Here is a 20,008-nt window from a genome sequence, read left to right as displayed (position 1 = left end):
CTACTTTTAGGGATGTTTTCATTAGTTTTTGTGTTAAATTCACATTTGTTTTATGAATTCGCATTGAGGGACCTGAGCAAAACTCTGAAAAGGAGGCTGACAAAGGACTGCTGATGTTGTTGGAATCTGACCTCCCTGCACTCGAAATAGATCTTCTAGAGCTACGGAACTCCAAATGGCGCGCTCTCAACGGCGTTGGAAATTAGACATCCAGAGCTTTCCAACAATATATAATAGTCTATACTTTATTCGGGAATTGACGACGTAAACTGACGCTCAACGCCAGTTCCATGTTGCTGTCTGGAGTAAAACGCCAGAAACACGTCACGACCCGGAGTTGAACGCCCAAAACACGTTACAACTTGGCGTTCAACTCCAATAAAAGCCTCAGCTCGTGGATAGATCAAGCTCAGCCCAAGCATACACCAAGTGGGCCCCGGAAGTGGATTTATGCATCAATTACTTACTCATGTAAACACTAATAGCTAGTTTATTATAAAAAGGACTTTTTACTAGTGTATTAGACATCTCTGGACGCCTAGTCCTTAGACCATGGGGGCTGGCCATTCGGCCATGTCTGAACCTTTCACTTATGTATTTTCAACGGTGGAGTTTCTACACACCATAGATTAAGGGTGTGGAGCTCTGCTGTACCTCAAGTTTTAATGCAATTACTACTATTTTCTATTCAATTCTCTTTATTCCTATTCTAAGATATTCGTTGCACTTCAACTTGATGAATGTGATGATCCGTGACACTCATCATCATTCTCACCTATGAACGCGCGTGACTGACAACCACTTCCGTTCTACCTTAGACCGGGCGCATATCTCTTGGATTCCTTAATCAGAATCTTTGTGGTATAAGCTAGAATTGAAGGCGGCATTCATGGGAATCCGGAAAGTCTAACCTTGTCTGTGGTATTTCGAGTAGGATTCTAGGATTGAATGACTGTGACGAGCTTCAAACTCCTGAAGGCTGGGCGTTAGTGACAGACGCAAAAGAATCAAGGGATTCTATTCCAACCTGATTGAGAACCGACAGATGATTAGCCGTGCTGTGACAGAGCATTTGGATCTTTTTCACTGAGAGGATGGGATGTAGCCATTGACAACGGTGATGCCCTACATACAGCCTGCCATGGAAAGGAGTAAGAAGGATTGAATGAAGAAGTAGAAAAGTAGAAAAAGAAAGGGCATAGTATCTCCATACGCTTATCTGAAATTCCCACCATTAATTTACATAAGTATTTCTATCCTATGTTATTTATCTTTATTTCCTGTTTATTATTTATTATTATTCGAAAATCACTAATCAATTATTATCCGCCTGACTGAGATTTACAAGATGACCATAGCTTGCTTCATACCAACAATCTCTGTGGGATCGACCCTTACTCACGTAAGGTATTACTTGGATGACCCAATACACTTGCTGGTTAGTTGAACGGAGTTGTGACCACACATAGTTGTGAACCATGGTATTGGCATCATGTTTTTGGCGCCATTACCAGGGAAAGAAAAAGTAATGAATTTTACAAAATACAATAACAAATGAATCACAATTTCGTCCACCAAGTTTTTGGCGCCGTTGCCGGGGATTGTTTAAGTTTGGACAACTGACGATTCATCTTGTTGCTCAGAATAGGTAATTTTCTTTTCAAATTTTTTCAAAAATATTTTTCAAAATTTTTCTTTTCTTTTTCGTTTTTCCAAACTTTATTTTCAGAAAAATTAATAAAAATCCAAAAAAAATTAATAAAATCATAAAAATCAAAAATATTTTGTGTTTCTTATTTGAGTCTTGAGTCAATTTTTAAGTTTGGTGTCAATTGCATGTTTTAAAACTTTTTCTTGCATTTTTCGAAAATTCATGCATTCATAGTGTTCTTCATGATCTTCAAGTTGTTCTTGGTAAGTCTTCTTGTTTGATCTTGATGTTTTCTTGTTTTGTGTTGTTTGTTGTTTTTCATATGCATTTTTTTGTTTGTTAGAGTCCATGCATTAAAAAATTTCTAAGTTTGGTGTCTTGTATGTTTGCTTTGCATTAAAATTTTTCAAAAATATGTTCTTGATGTTCATCATGATCTTCAAAGTGTTCTTGGTGTTCATCTTGACATTCATAGAGTTCTTGCATGCATCTTGTGTTTTGATCCAAAATTTTCATGTTTTGGGTCATTTTTGTGTTTTTCTCTCTCATCATTAAAAATTCAAAAAAAATATCTTTCCCTTATTTCTCTCATAATTTTCGAAAATTTGAGTTGACTTGGTCAAAAATTTTCAAAATTAGTTGTTTCTTACAAGTCAAGTCAAATTTTCAAAAATTTTAAAATCTTATATTTTCAAAATCTTTTTCAAAAATCATATCTTTTCAATTTTATCTTTGTTTTTTGAAAATTTTCAAAAATCTTTTTCAAAATATTTTCAAAATCTTTTTCTTATCTTTATATCTAATTTTCGAAAACTCACTAACAATTAATGTGATTGATTCAAAAATTTGAAGTTTTTTACTTTCTTGTTAAGAAAGGTTCAATCTTTAAGTTCTAGAATCTTATCTTGTAGTTTCTTGTTAGTGAAGTAAGTAATTTTAAATTTAAAAATTAAATCTTTTTATCTTTTATCATATCTCTTTCAAAATTTTATCTTTTTCAAAATTTGATTTCAAAATATCTTATCTAACTTCTTATCTTCTAATCTTTTCAAATTTGATTTTAATATCTTTTTCAACTAACTATTTGACTTTTTGTTTGTTTCTTATCTTTTTCAAAACCACCTAACTACTTTTCCCTCTTCAATTTTCGAAAATACCTCTCTCTTTTTCAAAAATTCTTTTTAATTGTTTTAAATTTTAATTTTAATCATATCTTATCTTTAATTTTCAAAATTACTAACTCCTTTTCAAAAATTAATTTTCGAATTCTCCCTCTACTAACATAAAGGAATCTCTATACTGTGACATAGAGGATTCCTCTTCTTTTCTTGTTTTCTTCTCTTTCATATGAGCAGGAACAAGGAAAAAAGCACTCTTGTTGAAATTGATCCTGAACCTGAAAGGACTCTGAAGAGGAAACTAAGAGAAGCTAAATTACAACAATCTAAAGGTAACCTTTCAGAAATATTCGAACAAGAGAAGGAGATGGCAGCCGAACCCAACAATAATAATGCAAGGAGAATGCTTGGTGACTTTACAAAACCAACATCCAAATTTGATGGAAGAAGCATCTCCATTCCTCCCATTGGAGCCAACAATTTTGAGCTTAAACCTCAACTAGTTGTTTTAATGCAACAGAACTGCAAGTTTTATGGACTTCCATCCGAAGATCCTTACCAGTTTTTAACTGAGTTCTTGCAAATTTGTGAGACTGTAAAGACGAATGGAGTAGATCCTGAAGTCTACAGGCTCATGCTTTTCCCTTTTGCTGTAAGAGACAGGGCTAGAATATGGTTGGACTCACAACCTAAAGATAGCCTGGACTCCTGGGATAAGCTGGTCACGGCTTTCTTAGATAAATTCTTTCCTCCTCAAAAGCTGAGCAAGCTTAGAGTGGATGTTCAGACCTTCAAACAAAAAGATGGTGAATCCCTCTATGAAGCTTGGGAAAGATACAAGCAGTTGACCAAAAGATGTCCATCTGACATGTTTTCAGAATGGACCATATTAGATATATTCTATTATGGTCTATCTGAGTTTTCGAAAATGTCATTGGACCATTCTGCAGGTGGATCCATTCACCTAAAGAAAACACCTGCAGAAGCTCAAGAACTTATTGACATGGTTGCAAATAACCAATTCATGTACACTTCTGAGAGGAATTCCGTGAATAATGGGATGCCTCAGAGGAAGGCAGTTCTTGAAATTGATGCTCTGAATGCCATATTGGCTCAGAACAAAGTGTTGACTCAGCAAGTCAACATGATCTCTCAAAGTCTGAATGGATGGCAAAATGCATCCAACAGTACTAAAGAGGCAGCTTCTGAAGAAGCTTATGATCCTGAAAACCCTGCAATAGCAGAGGTAAATTACATGGGCGAACCTTATGGAAACACCTATAACTCATCATGGAGAAATCACCCAAATTTCTCATGAAAGGATCAACAAAAGCCTCAACAAGGCTTTAATAATGGTGGAAGAAATAGGCTCAGTAGTAACAAGCCTTTTCCATCATCTTCTCAGCAACAGACAGAGAATTCTGAACAAAGCTCCTCTAATTTAGCAAATTTAGTCTCTGATCTGTCAAAAGCCACTTTCAGTTTCATGAGTGAAACAAGATCCTCCATCAGAAATCTGGAGGCACAAGTGGGCCAGCTGAGTAAGAAAGTCATTGAAACTCCTCCCAGTATTCTCCCAAGCAATACAGAAGAGAATCCAAAAGGAGAGTGCAAGGCCATTGATGTGATCAATATGGCCAAATGCACAAGGGAGGAGAAGGACGAAAATCCTAGTGAGGAGGACCTCCTATGACATCTCTCAAGCAAGAAGAGTTTCCTATTAAGGATCCAAAGGAATCTGAGGCTCATATAGAGACCATAGAGATTCCATTAAATCTCCTTCTGCCATTCATGAGCTCTGAAGACTATTCCTCCTCTAAAGAGGATGAAGATGTGACTGGAGAGCAAGTTGCTCAATATTTAGCAGCTATCATGAAGCTGAATGCCAAGTTGTTTGGTAATGAGACTTGGAAAAGTGAACCTCCCTTGCTCATTAGTGAACTAGATACCTGGATTCAACAAATTTTACCTCAAAAGAGACAAGATCCTGGCAAGTTCTTAATACCTTGTACCATAGGCACCATGACCTTTGAAAAAGCTATATGTGATCTGGGGTCAGGGATAAATCTTATGCCACTCTCTGTAATGGAGAAGCTGGGGATCATTGAAGTACAACCTGCCTTGTTCTCATTACAATTGGCAGACAAGTCATTAAGACAAGCTTATGGAGTAGTAGAGGACGTGTTAGTAAAGGTTGAAGGCCTTTACATCCCTGCTGATTTCATAATCTTAGACACTAGGAAGGAAGAGGATGAGTGCATCATCCTTGGAAGACCTTTCCTAGCCACAGCAGGAGCTGTGATAGATGTCAACAGAGGTGAATTAGTTCTTCAATTGAATGGGGACTACCTTGTGTTTAAGGCACATGGCCATCCATCTGTGACAAAGGAGAGTAAGCATGAAGAGCTTCTCTCAATACAGAGTCAAATAGAGCCCCCACAGTCAAACTCTAAGTTTGGTGTTGGGAGGCCACAACCAAACACTAAGTTTGGTGTTAAGACCCCATATCCAAACTCTAAGTTTGGTGTTGGGAGTTTTACAACATTGACCTGATCACCTTGTGGCTCCATGAGAGCCCACTGTCAAGCTAATGACATTAAAAGAGCGCTTGTTGGGAGGCAACCCAATTTTTATTTATCTAATTTTTATTTTATTTTGTGTTTTATTAGGTACATGATCAAGTGGAGTCACAAAAAAAATATATAAAAATTAAAAATAGAATCAAAAACAGCAGAAGAAAAATCACACCCTGTAGGGAGGACATACTGGTGTTCAACGCCAGTAAGGAGCATCTGGCTGGCGTTCAAGGCCAGAACAGAGCATGAATCTGGCGCTGAACGCCAAAAATAAGCAACATTCTGGCGTTTGAACGCCAGGAATGTGCCTTGAGGAAAGCTGGCGCTGAACGCCAGTAACAAGCATGGAACTGGCGTTCAACGCCAGAAACATGCTACACATGGGCGTTGAACGCCTAGAGTGTGCATCATATCGGCGTTTAAACGCCTGAATGGTGTGCAAAGGCATTTTACATGCCTAATTGGTGCAGGGATGTAAATCCTTGACACCTCAGGATCTGTGGACCCCACAGGATCATCTCAGGATCTGTGGACCCCACAGGATCCCCACCTAACATATTCCCACCTTACCTCCTAATACTATAACACTCTTCCCCATATCACACTTCCCAACAACTTCAATCTCTCTTTCCAATTACCCCCTTCACCACTCACATCCATCCACTCTTTCCCACCCAAACCCACCCTAAATGGCCAAAACTACACCCTCTCCCCTCCCTATATATACCCTTCCATTCTACTTCATTTCCACACAACACAAACCCCCTCTTCTACACCTTGGCCAAATCCTTCTCCCCTCACTCTCCTCCATATTTCTTCTTCTTCTTCTTCTTTTCTTTCTTCTCTTGCTCGAGGGCGAGCAATATTTTAAGTTTGGTGTGGTAAAAGCATAAGCTTTTTGTTTTTCCATTACCATCAATGGCACCTAAAGCCGGAGAATCCTCTAGAAAAGGAAAAGGGAATACAAAAGCTTCCACCTCCAAGTCGTGGGAGATGGAAAGATTCATCTCCAAAAGCCATCAAGACCACTTCTATGATGTTGTGGCAAAGAAGAAGGTGATCTCCGGAGATCCGACATGAAATCCAAAGAAGAGGTTGGGAAGTCCTAACCAACCCTATGCAACAAGTCAGAATCTTAATGGTTCAAGAATTCTATGCCAATGCATGGATCACTAAGAACCATGATCAAAGTATGGGGTTTTTGGTTTCTTTTTTTCAGGAGATTTAATGGGTCCCACTTGATAGATAACAAGGAGGTCAAAGTGTACTTACACTTTGGAACTCAACATATTCAGAGGGCACAGTGGGATAAGGGCTGGCGCCTCTTCCCACGCTAGGCGCCACTCCCCAAGTGGAAAACATTGAATTCCCTTCTTTTCCTACCATTCGAACCACCCCCTTCACTCCTATAAATCCCCTACCCTTCCCATTCCCTCCCACTTTAGAACCCATTCCATACATAAAACAAACTCACAGAGACCTTTCTTTTTTTTCTTTTCTCGTTCTTCTTTCTCTCTATCTTTCTACTTGATTGGGACAATCAAGTGCTAAGTTTGGTGTTGGGGAAAAACTTTGTTTTGCTTGTGTTTCTTTGCAACACTCCATTAATATCTCAGAACCCTCAAACACCCTCTCTCTCTCTCTCTCTCCACCCAATGGCACCACCAAGATCCTCAACCTCAAAGAAAAGAAAGACCAAAAAACCAACCTCAGGTTCCTCAAGCTCAAACTTCAATGAGTACAAATTCCTCTCAGCATTCAACCAAAACCAACTCTATGGTTGGGTGAGTGAGACGGAGATTATCCCAGAGGTCAGCTTCCAACTAGGAAGGAATGAGCACCGTGAGATCAACATTGAGATCAACAACAGGGGCAGGGCACTCTTCTGTGGTGGAAGGAGTGGTAAGGGAGTTTTATGCCAATGTCATGCCACAGCCAGGGCAAACTTATGGGTATATTAGCTATGTGAGGGGAAGTGCATTGACTATAGTCCCTTTTACATAGAAAGGGTGCTGATGGTGAAAAGGATCAACTCCACTCGAAGTTTTGAGGAGAGGATGAAGCAACCAGACCCAGGATTTGATGAAATCCTGAATAAAATCTGTGTACTAAATGTGCAGTGGATCAATGACAAAGATGGAAAACCCAACCAGTTGAGGGGAAGGGACTTGAGCTCCCAAGCTAGGGGGTGGTTAGACTTTGTGAGAAGATCTTTGATCTCTACATCAAACACATCTGAGGTGACCAAGGAGAGGGCTATACTTATATACAGTATAATGAAGGGAGAGGACGTGAATGTTGGGGAGTTGATTGCCAACAACATCAATAAGATACTGAAAAGCACTAACGAGAGCACAAGATTGGCATTCCCCAGCATCATACAAGAGCTATGTGATGACGCTGGAGTTGAGAAGGTGATTGATGAGGTGTTGATGAAGCAAGATAAGCCTATAACTGCCAAGAAGATGGCCAAGGTGTTGGCCGTCAATCCACTTCAAAGGCTAAAGAGCATAGAGCTCATGCTCATATGCCACAACCACAACAACGAGAGGAAGAGGAGGCAGAGGAGCAACCACAATTTCTGGCACTTCAACCACCACCATACCAACAATACTAACAATTTCCTGAAGGAATAAACTGGGAGCAGCTGCAAGGAGACGTGCACCAAATGAAGGGAGATCTGCATCAATTGAGGGAAGATGTCAACCAATTTCAAAGTAGCCAAAGGGAGCAATGGAACCAAGTGAATGAGAAAATACACAACCTCCAAGGAAGCTTTGAACAACTGAAGGAGCAGCAAAGAAGGATCAACTGGGGAGAATTGTAAGGCAGCTTAGGGATGATGCTGGAACATCAATTACATCAAATGAACAGCCTTGCTGAATTCAAACACCTCTATGAAGCTTGAACTATAGCAAGAAAGGAATATGACTGCTATGCACAAACTAAGTTGAGTTACTTGTGCAATGCAGTAGCCAACTTGAATCCCAATTACCCTACCTATATGCAGAAATTGAAGGAACTCAGTGGACGGCAAGAGGAAATTACGTATCAGCACAAAGAAAATGTGAAGTCCTACATGAGGAGGTTGGGTTTCTGGAAGCCCAAGGACAAGAAAGCACAAGAAGGATCCTCCAAAAAGGGTGGAGATGACTCCTCCCCCTCCAAGAAGAAGGACAAAGGCAAGGGGCCAATGAACTAAAGAAGCTGCATAAGGTTGTTGAGTTCCATGGTTGACATTTCCCAAATTTCTGAATTCTGTTTAAGTTTTTATCTGTTTGCTTTATGTTTGAGAGTAATTGATAATGTTAGGATAGTTATATTCTATTTTGCTTAAAGTCTCTTGTGAGTCCTTTGATATGCAAGAAAGAAAATGCAATGATAACTGTAGTCTTTATTTTCATCAATAAAGTAGAGTTTGTCTCCATAAGAGTTGTTGTGAGTGTGTAAGAACAAGAGTAAATGAGACTAAGACCAAGAAAGCTTATTCAAAAGAACTAAGGAACAAAAGACTAAGTGGAGAACCTTGAATGAAGTGAAAAAAAAATGAGTCATGAAAAGTAACTAGTCCTAGAAGGCATGACAAGTAGAAGTTGAGGGGTGTTCTTTGAATATCTATAGAACCAAGAAGTAGTAAGCAACAAAGACCCAAGGCTCTGAGCATCAACTACTAGGGAGGGAAGACAAACATTGAAAAACTCAAAAAGAGTTAGAAACCCTAAAGCCAACTGGCTTGGGAGTGTTGATTGAAAGCCCAACTAAAGGGTTTTCTTGAGACAAAACACTTAGAGTCGTGGTCAATAAGCAAAAAAGAAGCACAAAAGAGGAAAAAAAAAGTTAACCCTTACTACTTCAAGGTGACAATCAATGAAAAGGACCCCTAAGACACATACTTGGAAAAACCCTTAAGGATCTAGGAGCTCTTTGTGATATTCAAAGCATTTATGCATGTGTTGAGCACTTAGTCCAATTCCTAGTTATATTGCATCCATTCAAGGTCAAGTCTCAATTCACCAAAAAGACCACTCACATTGATTTGCTTGGGACAAGCAAAACTTAAATTTGGTGTTGTGATGACTTACATCATCTACCTTTTTCTTGCATAAAAAGGACCATAAAAGAGGCATAATCTCATTTGATCATTGCAATTCATGCCTTAATTGATGAATATCATAGTACATTACTTTGAAATGAGTTTGTGCTGGATTTCAGGTGGAGAAGACATAAAAAATAGGAAAGAAAACAACAAAACAAGTGGGGCATGTGAAGTAGGCGTGCCACTTGAAACAAATGCCACAAAAATGTATTCGCGTGGCACGCAGAAGCTGGGCGTGGCATGCTAGTACAACATTCCAGAGAGCAAAAATGAAGACCATCAAAGGGGCGTGGCATGCCAGAAGCAGGGCGTGGTACGCCAATTCTTTACTAAAAGAACCATCACCATGGCGTGCCACTTTGTGCCGAAGGCGTGGCACGCCAGCCCCAGAGTTCACTTGGGTGTGCCACTTGAGGACCAAGGCGTGGCACGCCAAGCTTATGAGACCCACAATTGAATGGGCGTGCCACTTGAGTAACAACGCATGGCACGCCAGTGAACAAGGAGACAATGCAAAACCTGGGCGTGTGGTGCACGAAATTGTGATCACTACTTTGTCCATATTCAAATAATCCCCGGTAATGGCTCCAAAGACTTGGTGCTCAATACCATGGCATAAACACAACTTCGCACAACTAACCAGCAAGTGCACTGGGTCGTCCAAGTAATACCTTACGTGAGTAAGGGTCGATCCCACGGAGATTGTTGCTATGAAGCAAGCTATGGTCATCTTGTAAATCTTAGTCAGGCAGACTCAAATGTATGATGGTGATGAACGAAAATAACATAAAAGATAAAGATAGAGATACTTATGTAATTCATTGGTAGGAACTTCAGATAAGCGCATGAAGATGCCTTCCCTTCCGTCTCTCTGCTTTCCTACTGTCTTCATCCAATCCTTCTTACTCCTTTCCATGGCAAGCTCGTGTAGGGTTTCACCATTGTCAGTGGCTACCTCCCATCCTCTCAGTGAAAGCGATTGGCATATGCCCTGTCACGGCATAGCGGAATTCAGCTGTCGGTTCTCGGTCAGGCCGGAATAATATCCATTGATACTTTTGCGTCTGTCACTAACGCCCCGCCTGCTAGGAGTTTGAAGCACGTCACAGTCATTCAATCATTGAATCCTACTCAGAATACCACAGACAAGGTTAGACCTTCCGGATTCTCTTGAATGCCGCCATCAGGTCCTGCCTATACCACGAAGACTCTGATCTCACGGAATGGTTGGCTCGTTTGTCAGGCGAGCACTCGGTTGTCAGGCGATCAACCATGCATCGTGCAATCAGGAATCCAAGAGATATTCACTAGAGCCTTGATTGCTTGTAGAACAAGAATGGTTGTCAGTCACCTTGTTCATAGGTGAGAATGATGATGAGTGTCACGGATCATCACATTCATCAAGTTGAAGAACAAGTGATATCTTGGACAAAGAACAAGCGGAATTGAATAGAAGAACAATAGTAATTGCATTAATACTCGAGGTACAGCAGAGCTCCACACCTTAATCTATGGTGTGTAGAAACTCCACCGTTGAAAATACATAAGAACAAAGTCTAGGCATGGCCGAATGGCCAGCCTCCCAAAGAGGGTTCAATCATCAAAACATGATCAAAAGATCCATTATACAATAGTAAAAGGTCCTATTTATAGAAAACTAGTAGCCTAGGGTGTACAGAGATGAGTAAATGACATAAAAATCCACTTCCGGGCCCACTTGGTGTGTGCTTGGGCTGAGCAATGAAGCATTTTCGTGTAGAGACTCTCCTTGGAGTTAAACGCCGGCTTTTATGCCAGTTTGGGCGTTTAACTCCCATTTAGGTGCCAGTTCCGGCGTTTAACGCTGGAATTTCTTGAGGTGACTTTGAACGCCGGTTTGGGCCATCAAATCTTGGGCAAAGTATGGACTATCATATATTGCTGGAAAGCCCAGGATGTCTACTTTCCAACGCCGTTGAGAGCGCGCCAATTGGGCTTCTGTAGCTCCAGAAATCCACTTCGAGTGCAGGGAGGTCAGAATCCAACAGCATCTGCAGTCCTTTTTAGTCTCTGGATCAGATTTTTGCTCAGATCCCTCAATTTCAGCCAGAAAATACCTGAAATCACAGAAAAACACACAAACTCATAGTAAAGTCCAGAAAAGTGAATTTTAATTAAAAACTAATAAAAATATACTAAAAACTAACTAAAAGATACTAAAAACATACTAAAAATAATGCCAAAAAGCGTACAAATTATCCGCTCATCACAACACCAAACTTAAATTGTTGCTTGTCCCCAAGCAACTGAAAATCAAATAAGATAAAAAGAAGAGAATATGCAATGAACTCCAAAAACATCTATGAAGATCAGTATTAATTAGATGAGCGGGGCTTTTAGCTTTTTGCCTCTGAATAGTTTTGGCATCTCACTTTATCCTTTGGAATTTAGAATGATTGGCTTCTTTAGGAACTCAGAATCCAGATAGTGTTATTGATTCTCCTAGTTAAGTATGATGATTCTTGAACACAGCTACTTTATGAGTCTTGGCCGTGGCCCAAAGCACTCTGTCTTCCAGTATTACCACCGGATACTACATGCCACAGACACATAATTGGGTGAACCTTTTCAGATTGTGACTCAGCTTTGCTAAAGTCCCCAATTAGAGGTGTCCAGGGTTCTTAAGCACACTCTTATTGCCTTGGATCACAACTTTATTCTTTCTTTTTTTCTTTCTTTCTATTTTTTTTTTCGTTTTTCTTCTTCTTTTTTTTTTCTCTTTTTTTTTTTTTTGTATTCACTGCTTTTTCTTGCTTCAAGAATCATTTTTATGATTTTTTAGATCCTCAGTAACATGTCTCCTTTTTCATCATTCTTTCAAGAGCCAACATTCATGAACCACAAATTCAAAAGACATATGCACTGTTTAAGCATACATTCAGAGAACAGAAGTAATGCCACCACATCAAAATAATTAAACTATTATAAAATTCAGAATTCATGCAATTCTTTCCTTTTCAATTAAGCACGTTTTATTCAAGAAAGGTGATGGATTCATAGGACATTCATAACTTTAAGGCATAGACACTAAGACACTAATGATCATAAGACACAAACATAGACAAACATAAGCACTAAAATTCGAAAAACAGAAGAATAAAGAACAAGGAAATTAAAGAACGGGTCCACCTTAGTGATGGCGGCTCTTTCTTCCTCTTGAAGATCCTATGGAGTGCTTGAGCTCCTCAATGTCTCTTCCTTGTCTTTGTTGCTCCTCTCTCATGATTCTTTGATCTTCTCTAATTTCATGGAGGAGAATGGAGTGTTCTTGGTGCTCCACCCTTAGTTGTCCCATGTTGGAACTTAGTTCTCCTAGGGAGGTGTTTACTTGCTCCCAATAGTCTTGTGGAGGAAAGTGCATCCCTTGAGGCATCTCAGGGATCTCTTGATGAGAGGGGTCTCTTGTGTACTCCATCCTTTTCTTGGTGATGGGCTTGTCCTCATCAATGGGGGTATCTCCTTCTATGTCAACTCCAACTGAATAACAGAGGTGACAAATGAGATGAGGAAAGGCTAGCCTTGCCAAGGTGGAAGACTTGTCCGCCACTTTATAGAGTTCTTGGGCTATAACCTCATGAACTTCCACTTCTTCTCCAATCATGATGCTATGAATCATGATGGCTCGGTCTAGAGTAACTTCGGACCGGTTGCTAGTGGGAATGATTGAGCGTTGAATGAACTCTAACCATCCTCTAGCCATGGGCTTGAGGTCATGCCTTCTCAATTGAACCGGCTTGCCTCTTGAATCTCTCTTCCATTGTGCGCCCTCTTCACATATAACTGTGAGGACTTGGTCCAACCTTTGATCAAAGTTGACCCTTCTTGTGTAAGGATGTTCATCTCCTTGCATCATAGGCAAGTTGAACGCCAACCTTACACTTTCCGGACTAAAATCCAAGTATTTCCCCCGAACCATAGTAAGATAATTCTTTGGATCCGGGTTCATACTTTGATCATGGTTCTTTGTGATCCATGCATTGGCATAGAACTCTTGAACCATCAAGATTCCGACTTGTTGAATGGGGTTGGTAAGTACTTCCCAACCTCTTCTTCGGATCTCATGGCGGATCTCCGGATATTCACCCTTTTTGAGTGAAAAGGGGACCTCGGGGATCACCTTCTTCAAGGCCACAACTTCATAGAAGTGGTCTTGATGCACCCTTGAGATGAATCTATCCATCTCCCATGACTCGGAGGTGGAAGCTTTTGCCTTCCCTTTCCTCTTTCTAGAGGTTTCTCCGGCCTTGGATGCCATAAATGGTTATGGAAAACGAAAAAGCAACGCTTTTGCCACACCAAACTTAAAAGGTTTGCTCGTCCTCGAGCAAAAGAAGAAAGAAGAGAGTAGAAGAAGAAGAAATGAGGAGAAAGGGAATGGCTTTGTATTCGGCCAAAGAAGGGGGAGAAGTGGTGTTTAGGTTGTGTGAAAATGAAGAAGTGAAGAAGGGTATTTATAGGAGAGAGGGGAGATGGGGTTCGGCCATGTATGGGTGGGTTTGGGAGGGAAAGTGGTTTGAATTTGAAGGGTGAGGTTGGTGGGGATTTATGAAGGATGGATGTGAGTGGTGAAGAGAAAGATGGGATTTGATAGGTGAAGGGTTTTTGGGGAAGAGGTGTTGAGGTGATTGGTGAATGGGGGAAGAAGAGAGAGGGTGGTGGTGGGGTAGGTGGGGGTCCTGTGGGGTCCACAGATCCTGTGGTGTCAAGGAAAAGTCATCCCTGCACCAAATGGTGCTCAAAATCACGTTTTGAGCTATTTCTGGCGTTAAACGCCGGGCTGGTGCCCATTCCTGGCGTTTAACGCCAGGTTCTTGCCCTTTTCTGGCGTTTAACGCCAGTCTGGTGCCCCTTTCTGGCGTTAAACGCCCAGAATGGTGCCAGACTGGGCGTTAAACGCCCAACTGCTAGGCTTACTGGCGTTTGAACGCCAGCAACATCTTCCTCCAGGGTGTGCTGTTTTTCTTCCTGTTTTTCATTTTGTTTTTGCTTTTTTCATTGATTTTGTAACTTCTTATGATCATCAACCTACAAAAAACATAAAATACAAAAGAAAATATATAAAATATAATCATTGGGTTGCCTCCCAACAAGTGCTTCTTTAATGTCAGTAGCTTGACAGATGGCTCTCATTGAGCCTTACAAATGATCAGAGCAATGTGGGAACCTCCCAACACCAAACTTAGAGTTTGAATGTGGGGGTTCAACACCAAACTTAGAGTTTGGTTGTGGCCTCCCAACACCAAACTTAGAGTTTGACTTTGGGGGCTCTATTTGTCTCCGATTTGAGGGAAGCTCTTCAAGCTTCATCTCCATGGTGACAGAAGGATATCCTTGAGCCTTAAACACAAAGGATTCTTCATTCACTTGAATGATTAGTTCACCTCTATCAACATCAATCACAGCCTTTGCTGTGGCTAGGAAGGGTCTGCCAAGGATGATAGATTCATCCATGCACTTCCCAGTCTCTAGGACTATGAAATCAGTAGGGATGTAATGGTCTTCAACTTTTACCAAAACATTCTCTAGAAGTCCATGAGCTTGTTTTCTTGAGTTGTCTGCCATCTCCAATGAGATTCTTGCAGCTTGTACCTCAAAGATCCCTAGCTTCTCCATTACAGAGAGAGGCATGAGGTTCACACTTGACCCTAAGTCACACAGGGCCTTCTTGAAGGTCATGGTGCCTATGGTACAAGGTATGGAAAACTTCCCAGGATCTTGTCTCTTTTGAGGTAATTTCTGCCTAGACAAGTCATCCAGTTCTTTGGTGAGCAATGGAGATTCATCTTCCCAAGTCTCATTTCCAAATAACTTGTCATTTAGCTTCTTGATTGCTCCAAGATATTTAGCAACTTGTTCTTCAGTGACATACTCATCCTCTTCAGAGGAGGAATACTCATCAGAGCTCATGAAAGGCAGAAGTAAGTCCAATGGAATCTCTATGGTCTCATTTTGAGCCTCAGATTCCCATGGTTCCTCATTGGGGAACTCAGAGGAGGTTGGTGCACGCCCATTGAGGTTTTCCTCAATGGCGTCCACCTCCTCTCTTTCCTCTCCATATTCGGCCATGGTTATGGCTTTGCACTCTCCTTTTGGATTTTCTTCTGTATTACTTGGGAGAGTGCTAGGAGGGAGTTCAGTAACTTTCTTGCTCAGCTGACCCACTTGTCCTTCCAAATTTCTGATGGAGGACCTTGTTTCATTCATGAAACTTTGAGTGGTTTTGATTAGATCAGAGACCATGGTTGCTAAGTTAGAGGTATTCTGCTTAGAACTCTCTGTCTGTTGCTGAGAAGATGATGGAAAAGGCTTGTTATTGCCAAGCCTGTTTCTTCCACCATTATTATTATTGAAACCTTGTTGAGGTCTCTCTTGATTCTTCCATGAGAAATTTGGGTGATTTCTCCATGAAGAATTGTAGGTGTTTCCATAGGGTTCTCCTAGGTAATTCACCTCTTCCATTGAAGGGTTCTCAGGATCATAAGCTTCTTCCTCAGATGAAGCTTCCTTAGTACTGCCAGGTGCATTTTGCATTCCAGACAGACTTTGAGAAATCAAATTGACTTGTTGAGTCAATATCTTGTTCTGAGCCAGTATGGCATTCAGAGTGTCAATCTCAAGAACACCTTTCTTCTGACTAGTCCCATTGTTCACAGGATTCCTTTCAGAAGTGTACATGAATTGGTTATTTACAACCATTTCAATCAGCTCTTGAGCTTCTGTAGGCATCTTCTTCAAATGAAGAGATCCTCCAGCAGAGCTATCCAAAGACATCTTGGATAGTTCAGAGAGACCATCATAGAAGATACCTATGATGCTCCATTCAGAAAGCATGTCTGAAGGACATCTTCTGATTAATTGTTTGTATCTTTCCCAAGCTTCATAGAGGGATTCTCCATCCTTCTGTCTAAAGGTTTGGACTTCCACTCTAAGCTTACTCCATTTTTGAGGTGGAAAGAACTTTGCCAAGAAGGCATTGACTAGTTTTTCCCAAGAGTCCAGGCTATCTTTAGGTTGTGAGTCCAACCATATTCTAGCTCTGTCTCTTACAGCAAAAGGGAATAGCATCAGTCTGTAGACCTCAGGGTCAACCCCATTAGTCTTGACTGTGTCACAGATTTGCAAGAACTCAGCTAAAAACTGATGAGGATCTTCCATTGGAAGTCCATGGAATTTGCAATTCTGTTGCATTAGAGAAACTAATTGAGGCTTAAGCTCAAAGTTGTTTGCTCCAATGGCAGGGATAGAGATGCTTCTCCCATAGAAGTTGGGAGTAGGTGCAGTAAAGTCACCCAGCACCTTCCTTGCATTGTTGGCATTGTTGTTGTTTTCGGCTGCCATGTGTTCTTCTTCTTTGAAGAATTCGGTCAGGTCCTCTAAAGAGAGTTGTGCTTTGGCTTCTCTTAGCTTTCGCTTCAAGGTTCTCTCAGGTTCAGGGTCAGCTTCAACAAGAATGCCTTTGTCTCTGCTCCTGCTCATACGAAAGAGAAGAGAAAAAGAAAATGTGGAATCCTCTATGTCACAGTGTAGAGATTCCTTGAGGTGTCAGAGGAAAAGAAAAGTGGAAGAAGGAAGTAGAAGAATTCGAACTTAATTAGATAGAGTTCGAATTGTGCATTAAGAAGGAGTAGTACTCCATAAATAGAAGGATGTGGGAGGAGAGGAAGAAGATTTTCGAAAATTCAATTAAAAAGATTTTGAAAACATTTTGAAAAACACTTAATTGATTTTCGAAAATAAAAGTAAGAAAGAAATCAAGTGATTTTTGAAAAAGGATTTGAAATTAGAAATCAAAAAGATTTGATTGAAAACTATTTTGAAAAAGATGAGGTTAAGAAGATATGATTAGTTTTTAAAGAGATGTGATTGAGAAGATATGATTTGAAAACAATTTTAAAAGATATGTTTTGAAAACAATTTTAAAGGATTTGATTTTGAAAATTAGTGACTTGCCTAACAAGAAAAGATATGATTCAAACATTAAACCTTTCTCAACAGAAAAGGCAACAAATTTGAGATGTTCAATCAAATCATTAATTGTTAGTAAGTATCTTTGAAAAAAAAAAAGAAATTGATTTTGAAAACATTTGATTGAAAAGATATGATTTGAAAAAGATTTGATTTTGAAAAACTTTGAAAACTTGAAAAAAAAATTTGATTTGAAAAACAAAATCTTCCCCCTAGCACCATCCTGGCGTTAAACGCCCAGAATGGTATACATTCTGGCGTTTAACGCCCAAAATGCACCCTTTTTGGGCGTTAAACGCCCAACCAGGTACCCTGGCTGGCGTTTAACCGCCAGTCTGTCTTCTTCACTGGGCATTTTTGAATGCCCAGCTTTTTCTGTATAATTCCTCTGCAGTATGTTCTGAATCTTCAATTCTTTGTATTATTGACTTGAAAAGACACAAATTAAAAATATTTTTGGATTTTTTAATAATCAAAATGCAACATGAATCAAATAACAATGCATGCAAGACACCAAACTTAGCAGTTTGTATACTACTGACACTATATGAGACGCATAAACACTCAAGCCAAAAGAATTCAAAGATCAGAGTAAGAAATCATCAAGAATTACTTGAAGATCCTTAAGACACATGAATGAATGCATGCTATTGACACCAAACTTAAGATGAGACACTAAACTTAAGCAAGAAACATCAAATATTTTTGGTTTTTATGATTTTGTGAATTTTTTTGTGTTTTTTTTTTCGAAAATTAAGTGGAAAAAGATATCAAAATTCTTAATGAGAATTCCAGGAATCAGTGCAATGCTAGTCTAAGACTCCGGTCCAGGAATTAGACATGGCTTCACAGCCAGCCAAGCTTTCAAAGAAAGCTTCGGTCCAAAACACTAGACATGGCCAAAGGCCAGCCAAGCCTTAGCAGATCACTGCTCCAAAAGCAAGATTGATAAAAATCATCAAGCTCTTGTGATGATAAGTTGAAACCTCGGTCCAATGAAATTAGACATGGCTTCTCAGCCAGCCAGATTTCAACAAATCATCATGAAACTCTAGGATTCACCTTCAAGAATTTCGAAAAAAAAAATACCTAATCTAAGTAACAAGATGAACCGTCAGTTGTCCATACACAAACAATCCCCGGCAACGGCGCCAAAAACTTGGTGCACGAAATTGTGATCACTACTTTGTCCATATTCAAATAATCCCCGGTAATGGCTCCAAAGACTTGGTGCTCAATACCATGGCATAAACACAACTTCGCACAACTAACCAGCAAGTGCACTGGGTCGTCCAAGTAATACCTTACGTGAGTAAGGGTCGATCCCACGGAGATTGTTGCTATGAAGCAAGCTATGGTCATCTTGTAAATCTTAGTCAGGCAGACTCAAATGTATGATGGTGATGAACGAAAATAACATAAAAGATAAAGATAGAGATACTTATGTAATTCATTGGTAGGAACTTCAGATAAGCGCATGAAGATGCCTTCCCTTCCGTCTCTCTGCTTTCCTACTGTCTTCATCCAATCCTTCTTACTCCTTTCCATGGCAAGCTCGTGTAGGGTTTCACCATTGTCAGTGGCTACCTCCCATCCTCTCAGTGAAAGCGATTGGCATATGCCCTGTCACGGCATAGCGGAATTCAGCTGTCGGTTCTCGGTCAGGCCGGAATAATATCCATTGATACTTTTGCGTCTGTCACTAACGCCCCGCCTGCTAGGAGTTTGAAGCACGTCACAGTCATTCAATCATTGAATCCTACTCAGAATACCACAGACAAGGTTAGACCTTCCGGATTCTCTTGAATGCCGCCATCAGGTCCTGCCTATACCACGAAGACTCTGATCTCACGGAATGGTTGGCTCGTTTGTCAGGCGAGCACTCGGTTGTCAGGCGATCAACCATGCATCGTGCAATCAGGAATCCAAGAGATATTCACTAGAGCCTTGATTGCTTGTAGAACAAGAATGGTTGTCAGTCACCTTGTTCATAGGTGAGAATGATGATGAGTGTCACGGATCATCACATTCATCAAGTTGAAGAACAAGTGATATCTTGGACAAAGAACAAGCGGAATTGAATAGAAGAACAATAGTAATTGCATTAATACTCGAGGTACAGCAGAGCTCCACACCTTAATCTATGGTGTGTAGAAACTCCACCGTTGAAAATACATAAGAACAAAGTCTAGGCATGGCCGAATGGCCAGCCTCCCAAAGAGGGTTCAATCATCAAAACATGATCAAAAGATCCATTATACAATAGTAAAAGGTCCTATTTATAGAAAACTAGTAGCCTAGGGTGTACAGAGATGAGTAAATGACATAAAAATCCACTTCCGGGCCCACTTGGTGTGTGCTTGGGCTGAGCAATGAAGCATTTTCGTGTAGAGACTCTCCTTGGAGTTAAACGCCGGCTTTTATGCCAGTTTGGGCGTTTAACTCCCATTTAGGTGCCAGTTCCGGCGTTTAACGCTGGAATTTCTTGAGGTGACTTTGAACGCCGGTTTGGGCCATGAAATCTTGGGCAAAGTATGGACTATCATATATTGCTGGAAAGCCC

At 40.3% G+C, this 20,008-nt stretch overlaps 2 non-coding genes across 2 annotated transcripts; one reads left to right on the top strand and one right to left on the bottom strand.

Annotated features, from left to right (window-relative positions):
* Nucleotides 1-3,535: 3,535 nt before the first annotated feature.
* On the bottom strand, nt 3,536-3,639 carry LOC130937407 (small nucleolar RNA R71). Its single transcript, XR_009068629.1, has one exon. It is a non-coding gene; the product is annotated as a small nucleolar RNA R71 (small nucleolar RNA).
* A 12,666-nt stretch (nt 3,640-16,305) lies between these two features.
* Nucleotides 16,306-16,413, top strand: LOC130937752 (small nucleolar RNA R71). Its single transcript, XR_009068954.1, has one exon. It is a non-coding gene; the product is annotated as a small nucleolar RNA R71 (small nucleolar RNA).
* The last annotated feature ends 3,595 nt before the right edge of the window (nt 16,414-20,008 follow it).

Source organism: Arachis stenosperma, chromosome 6, assembly GCF_014773155.1.
Source record: "Arachis stenosperma cultivar V10309 chromosome 6, arast.V10309.gnm1.PFL2, whole genome shotgun sequence".
Taxonomy (NCBI): Eukaryota; Viridiplantae; Streptophyta; class Magnoliopsida; order Fabales; family Fabaceae; genus Arachis; species Arachis stenosperma.
Note: the sequence above shows the minus strand (reverse complement) of the source record. Positions and strands in the feature narration are given on the sequence as shown.